Here is an 8,118-nt window from a genome sequence, read left to right as displayed (position 1 = left end):
CGGAGTCTAACGGCAAAATGATAGCCCGAACAGGTGAGTTCATTGCATCATTGTGAGGTCAAAGTCAAATTGAGTCCATGAATTTGAAACTAGAATACTCAAGATGGAACACAATTGTAATATACAAACATGTAGGAGACAATCATTTAAGACTCAGCAATATTGTTAACCAGGAGCGGCAGATAATTGAGACTATAATTTAAAGCTGTCTAATTGAGGCGAAGTGTAGTCCGATAGCTAGATGGCTTCGATTACTGGGACATTACCGACTGCTCCATACCCTCTTAAGAACAAGAAATGATGTTTAAGAATGTGATAAGAGTGAAAGAATGATATGGAGATAACCAAAAATATAAGACAAGAGAAGGAAAATATAATAACTAAATAGACATAGAGAACATGAAAAAAGATAGAGAGAATCAAATATCAAACCATTAATTCAAGAGAGAGCAGAAAAAGAATTAATAGAAACGGGAGTGAAGAAAGAGGGAGCAAAAAATAAAGGGAACTGAGGAAAAATAAGTCAGTTAAAGAGAGAGAGAGGAGAGCTGAAAAAGTCAAAAGACGAGATATAGAGGGCGTCACAGACAATGAGCAGAAGTCGAGTTAAGGGAAGAGAGAGCGAGAAAGCATGAAAAAAACATTTATAATTGAGAAGTCAGCACGAAGGACGAGGGTTAACATAGAGATTATTGTGGAATGTGATAAAGAGGGACAGAGAGAGAGAGAGAGAGAGAGAGAAAGTAGAAGTGAAAGTAAAGTGAGTCAAAATATAAACTTACTTGGACCAACATAAAAGAGCAGTTTCTTAAACCACTCGAGCTGTATACTAAATGTAAAGAGGGAAGGAATATGTCTTCAATAAAGAGAACTTTCAGTTAACATATGTTCCAATTCACAAGTTTCCAGTTGCTCTGCTTATTCGTACCTGTTGCGCCCTTTCTTGATTCCCTTGGAGCATTCACACACACTCACACACACACATGGATATGCTCTTGCAAAAGCCCAAACTCGAGCTGAACTACGACAGAGCCGCCCTCTGCTCGAATGCATCACAGACAATAGCCGCATTGGGGCAATGTTGCATGCAGCCAAGCACAATGCTCATGTGACTTGTCAACGCTTCCAGCAGCAGCAGCAGCAGCAGCAGCAGCAACTGCAACAGCAGCAACAACGACACGAAGCTGCTGCTGCTGGTAGAGATTTGCAAGCACTTCACAGCTTCCTTCGAGCGCACACAGATCAAAGCGCAGCTGCCGCAGCTGGTGTGGGAATCGGTTGCGGTTCCAGTTGCAACAACTTGCGGAAGGCGCTAAACGTTGCCTGCCACAGCGGCGGGAATTTTCATAGCACATACGCCCCATTGCCCGCCCCAGTGCCGGACACCGCCCGACGGACGATCAATCTATCGGTTCAGTACGTATCGGTTAGCTATCGTCGTCGTCGTCGTCGTCGTCTTCTTCTTCTCTGTGGCTCACTTGATGGCGCCTTGGAGCGTTTTGTCAGAACATAAATCCTTCAGCTGTTAGCTGCCGCTGCTGCTGCTGCTGTCGTTGGCTGTGGACAGCATTTGAATGCAACTCCTCCTGGCCACTTCATACACACACACTCAAACACAGAGAGAGAGCGAGAGAGAGAGAGAGAGAGGGAAAGAGAGTCCCGGTCTTGTGGTCTCTGCCATGGGCTGGACGTTTTTTTATTGCCATAAGTGGCAGGTAATTATGTCGCCTGCCTGATAAATTACATTGTTGACAACGGCTGCGCAGTGGCCAGAGCCCCAGGCACCAATTTTTGGACATCAAATCTCGCCTTTTATGTTGAAAATATATATATGAGCCCCAGACTTTCTTTCCGCTAGCTTTTTATTGCAAAACAGAAACATAAATATTGTTTTGCTAGTCGCATTCAAATATTGCCTCAAATTTAACTAAATCGTGCTCAATACATGTGGTTACAGTAAAAAGCTTTATGCATAATACTTAAATACTATTTACGTTTTATTGCTCATTGGTATTTTTGTACACTGAATGGGGAAAAGAGTGTATTGGCTTCACGCAATAGCAATAGATCCAATAATATATTGTAGAAAACATTCAGCATAAATGAATAACATAAATGAAGAACATGAAGAATTATCTTTACTTTTTATATTCACTCTATATACTCTAAGTACTATAAACCTTACTCAGAAAATTCAGTATATCTATATAAAAGCAGTTACAATCTTAATGTACTGATAATCCAAAGTTAGACGAAAATTAAATATAGTAATATATAGAAAGTAAAAAGATAAATACATTAATAAATACAAAAAATTAAATATAGTATTATATAAAAAACAAATATATATATTTCATTTATTCAAATTTGATTAATAAGGTTGAAATTTAATCGATAGGTCTTCAATGGTTCCGCTATACCACTTTCGAGATGCATAGCCAAAAATATGATTGTTTAAATAAATTTAATTGAGCGTGTATTAAAAAAAGCTATATCAATCCCTCCTGCACTCCAACTATTATAATAAATGTAAAATATTATATTTAAAATTTTATTGCTGTTGTACAAACCGCTTCTTCTTGATGTAATTATACCCTTCATTATATTTAGTTTTGTGATATAACCATTCATAGTGCTAGGAGTTTATATGAATTTATTTCTGTTTAAAATTAAAACTATTTTATAAATAAATCTATTTGTTGAAAATCTTTCATTCTTTATTTTTTTATTAATGGGGATCTACAATCTAGTAAAGATCTATATTCTGTAGTTCAAATTCATTATACTAGAAACTTTCATAATTTTAAGCAGAGGACTCTCGAAGTAATATTCTTATATATTTATTCAAACCTAGGCCTAAGCCAAAATAATATTTAATTTATTTTAACTTGGCAGATGTTTTCTCTTATTTTGCGCATACATCAGCAAAATGTGCAAATGCGAGGAATAATCGAGCTGTGAGTGTTAATGGATATCCCGATGATATACCATCTATACGTTATCCGAAGCTGCTGGCAATTTGTTTCCGCTGGCAGAGCAGGTAATTAAAATGAAGTTTCAAAATATTCAACTCAATGGAGTTGCTCGAGTGTGGATCACAAATAAAGTCGCTCAGCTGCAGACGGAGCCCCTCGCGTGTCGGCAGAGGGGGCAGCGGGAGGGAGAGGAGGAGGCCAAGTGCTGGGTGATTGCATGTCTGCGATAAGGCGTGTGCCGCAGTTGCAGCCGCAGCTGAAGCTGGGCGAGATCAATCGACTGGGGCCCTGAGGCCCAGTGAGACTGACTGCGGCCAAGTGCGCCTGATATCTGTGAGCACGGTAGCTAACATGCTTAAGTTTAATTAATGATAAGAAATCTGTATCTAAGGACGTCGCCGCCACACGCTCCTGACACCGTAATGAGCCGATCTCTTCATGGCCAGGAATTTGGCTGTGTTGGTGTTGGGATTGGTGTGTGGACCAGCCAGGCAGGCGCACACAGTCAGCGGCTCGAATAGCATCAGCCATCGGCATCTCAATATCATGTAGATTTTTGCTAATGTGCAACGCGACTGAGACTGAGACTGAGACTGAGGCGGAGGCAGCAGCGGCAGCAGCGGCGCACGGAGTCAATCTGCTGCTCTCATACTCGCCATTAATTAGTTGAATTTATTAGATGGGCATCTCGCACTCGCACTCGCACCATACGCCTGGGAATTTTTCGAATCCCTTGCATTGCTCTTCGCACCATTGGCAGCTCCCCAGCATCCCCACTAAACCGGAACAGACCAAGCATACGCATCTCCATCTCTCAACAGTCGACAACAGCAATCGGCCTACCAGACCAGACCAAACCCGACCCGACCAGGCCAGACCAGACCATCCAAACCATCGAGGCATCGAGCCTAGCTGTGGACTTTACGACGTGGCTTTGTTCATGTTGTGGCCAGCGAATGGCACCAAATATTTTATCTACATTGGGGGGATTAGTCGAGCCCCAGCCGCATATTAGCTGTAATAAATGATCGTATTTTGTTCCGCTGCAATCTGAGGCTTTATGTGCCTGTATTGACATTTGATTGCTCCACAGATTGCCTTATTAGCAGTCTTATGGATTGCACCTGATCGGGCCATTGAGCGCATGGTCCACTAATCGATCAGAACAAGCACTAACTCTATTAAAAGAGTCTTAATAATGTTTTGACTTGTTCAATGTATATCCACACCGCCTAAGGATTCTCTTTTCTTTAGAATATGTTAGTAATATTTACAAGTAAATATGAGTATTATGGTAAAAGGGAGAGGGAGAGAAAGAGAGAGAGAGCATAGAAGACCATTTTATAACTTCAAAGATATTTTAAATCACAGAATACAGAATATAATAAGTTTTCTTTGATTTTCGTAAGAGTATAAAGAAATCATTCCGATCTCCTAAAGCTCATCCCTAAATGTTTGGCAGGTGTAATTCCGTTCGCGATCAATGATTATATATTTGAACAGCTGGATGTTGTCACTCGCTGAAACAGCTGCTAAAGTAAAGTAGGAAAAACAGCTTTACTTAACTTTTATATTCATGGACATAAACAAATGTCTATTTCATTTCATTCGCAGTTGTCAGTCTGTCTGGAAGAAATGTAATTAAATTAAACAAATATTATGACGGTAATTTATTTCATATCGAATTAAACAATTTAAGAAGTTGAGCGTAATACATACATATATGATTCTTTCATAAATAAGTATGTAGACCCTAAAGAATAATATAAATCCTATATAAATGTTTCAATTAAGATGTAACGAGTAGGAAAATATAGTATATTCGACCAATCATAGAGACCTGTAGAGAACTCTCTCCACTTATTATACAGACATAGAAATAGTATGAATAATATAATAGATAGTAAAATAAACCTAAATAAATTAGAGATATTCCTCTCTGAGTGGGAGTAACAACTTTATTTCAAGTATTTCACCTTTACATCAAAGATTACAAAGTTGCACAGGTGCACATGTGCAATGCAATTGACCTCTTAAACTGATGCAGCTATAAACTATGTGCCACGCCCGAGGCTCAGATCGAGGCTAAAAGGAAAATGATTTCGTAATATGTTTAGCTGCATTTGGTCTGTAAACGAGTAATACAAATTGATTTTAGGCAAGTAAAACACATCGATATACCTCTCATAGAGTGCGGATGCACACCTGCTCGAAGCTTGAACTCAGCAATCATTATCACTCAATCAATCATTCTGTGAAGCAGTCAATCAGGTCAAACAGTTTTGCACAGATATCGCATCAGCTCTGTCCGACTGTCTCGTTGGCTTAAAAATAATTATTTGTATTGCTGGATTTTGTCATTTGATCGTTTTAATTCATTAAAATGTTTTTGCACATTTGTTCAGCGTAAGGGAAGGGAAGGGGAGAAGGCAGCGGGGCGTATTCGGGATCTTAGCTGCGAAGATGCGCATTGCTAAATGGCGACTGCATAGCTTCGCTGCCCGCCGACCAATTTTTTGTTTGCAGCAATTCAATGCGGAACTCTGGCTACACGATTTTGTCAACCTCTAAGGTGAGTTGCCGCCGCACAAAGTCCACAGCAATTGCCTTTGCGGCAATGCCAAAAATTTGTGCCACAAAGCAGCAACTGCGACTGCAACTGCAACAGCTGAGCTGCTGCAGACGCCCAACTGTGCGAGTGCTCGGGGCAGATGCGACAGAAGATAAGTTTTATATGGATTATGGGAAACAATAAAATAGAGTTTAGATAGTAAATAGTTTAAGGAATATTTGTGCTAGATTTATGCATATATAGAAATAATTTTTAAAAATCACTCTACACTTAAATTTATATATATATATATATATATATATATATATATATATATATATATATATATATATAACTTATGAGGTAAAGAAAGAATTTACTTCAAGTTATTTGAAGTTCCATTTTAATTTACAAAATATTTAACAAACTTAAGCAAGAGTTGCATGCAAAGCTTTTCTGGGTTACCTTTATTTATTTCTTTAATGTCAAGAAAGAGTTTCTCATTCAAGCTCTTCTGAGTTAAGTAGAGTCCAAAACAAATTATTTTAATAATTACAAAAAAAAAATCTTGAATCTTGGCTAATGATACTAAACGATTTCCCAAGCGTCAAACGACATAAATTATGTATGTTTTCTTTGTGAATCTGTGCAGATCAAGACGCTGCCTTTTACAATTCGCATTCGTATCCATCAAAGACACCTGAATGTTTGGCAATTAGTTGAGACTGGGCATAAATCAAACAGTTAATAAGCTTCGAGCTGCCGAAGCCAGCCAAAACCTGAAGCCAATTGCAATGGCCAGCCAAAGCGAGAGTGAGAGAGAGGGAGAAAGAGTGTGAGAGAGAGAAAGGGATGCATGCAACATTGGCAGCTCACCTACAACGCAGAGATATTGAGGGCTTTCTGGTGCAACAGGTGCAACAATGTTGGCCAAAACGACGCTAGCCCAATGATCCGCAATTTGTAAGACGAAACCGAGCTGGGCTTAGATGAGGCCTGCGTAATGATGCCAAAGTGGTTTCACTTTTTTAAGCATCTATGCATATTGTGCATTCGGCCCAGCCTCTTGGCCTGCCGCAGACTATTTAACAATTTTTACTACTACTAAAAATTCCGACTAATGCAAAAAGAAACAAAAACTTTTTTGGCATGCTGAAAGTCCAAATACTCTGCTAGAACAAGAGTCTATATGAGTAAACAGAAGTATGATAGGGTGGCTGCTACGGAAATTATTTATTAAAGCGTTTATAAGGGACGGATGGTTGATGAAGAGTATTCTCTGGTGCGTTATAAAATAATATGTCACTGCTAACTACTAAAAGAAAAGAGCTGCCTTTTGTAATTATATATCAGCCAAATGTTCTCTGAAGTACTTAATTGCGTATGAATTCTGAACTGTTTAAGAATTGACGACAGTTCATAAGTTTACTACTTCATATTACTTTTTTTGTGTGCCAATTACTATTAGTAATAATTCATACATAGATAGAATATAAATATACATACAAACACACAGAAATCTAAATGACGATATTTATCATTAAACCTGAAATAAAATAAAATAACAACTTTAAATTAATTTTCTGGGTTTTTTAAAAGTTGCGTTTGTACTCCTAAAAGAATAGCTTCCAGTGAATGGAGGAAATTGATATATAATTTATGTGTAGTAATAAGTAATCAATGTTTTAAAATGAATTTGCAAGGCTGATAGAACCTATGCTCGCTTTTCCTCTTCGCTCACATTATGTTCATTTAACGCGCTTTCTTGTAAAATTGAAACTCAAAGGCGATTGCTTAATATCTACATATAAATTTCTAGATCCAAGACAGAAGCTAGTTGTGTCCGTCTCCAAGCAAGGTTGCTTGAATATGTGAGCATTGAAAATTTTTTTAATAATGATACTAGTTTAAGCATTACAAACATGGTCTATATGTCATTTCAACTAAATTTCAATTTAATTATATAAAATAAATTAAAATGTATTAACAAATCTACTTAGATGTGAGACCCTATTGCTATGCATATAATAATCATATGTATAAAAATAAATATATATCTTCTACTACATACTAACATACTCCATCACAGACTCACAATACCCTCTATGAGAGTATTTGCGAAATAAGCGAAAAAAAGCTATTGAGATCTCGTCGTCGCGACTCGCCTGTTATTTGTAATGCGGGCGTTGCAAAGAATCGCGGGTTGTAAAATCTGGCTAATGGCAAGTTTGTTGCAACAGAGCGTTAATTAAAATACAGTTTACATGCATACGGAGAAATGGCCAACACAGACAGACGAACCGTTCAACAAGTCCATTAGCTCTGCAGCCAGCTCTGATATATGTGGCATGAAAATAATGCAGGCAAGACCCGACTGGCATTAGCCGGAGCTCATTGGACTCATTGTTACACGAATTTGGAGTATTTTTGTGGAATCGCCAGCGATTGACAGTTTAGTCTATCAGCGCGCGGTAATCGTTGCAATTGTACCCCGTTTTGGCTACCAAATGAATAATAATCCTTAATATGGAGCACACAAATGCGTTCGCTGCGATTCTCATAAAAGGCTCGCCATATTGACATTTAATACCA

This window comes from Drosophila navojoa, chromosome 4 (genome assembly GCF_054131105.1).
Source record: "Drosophila navojoa isolate 15081-1374.11 chromosome 4, UAZ_NAV_1.0, whole genome shotgun sequence".
Taxonomy (NCBI): Eukaryota; Metazoa; Arthropoda; class Insecta; order Diptera; family Drosophilidae; genus Drosophila; species Drosophila navojoa.
Note: the sequence above shows the minus strand (reverse complement) of the source record.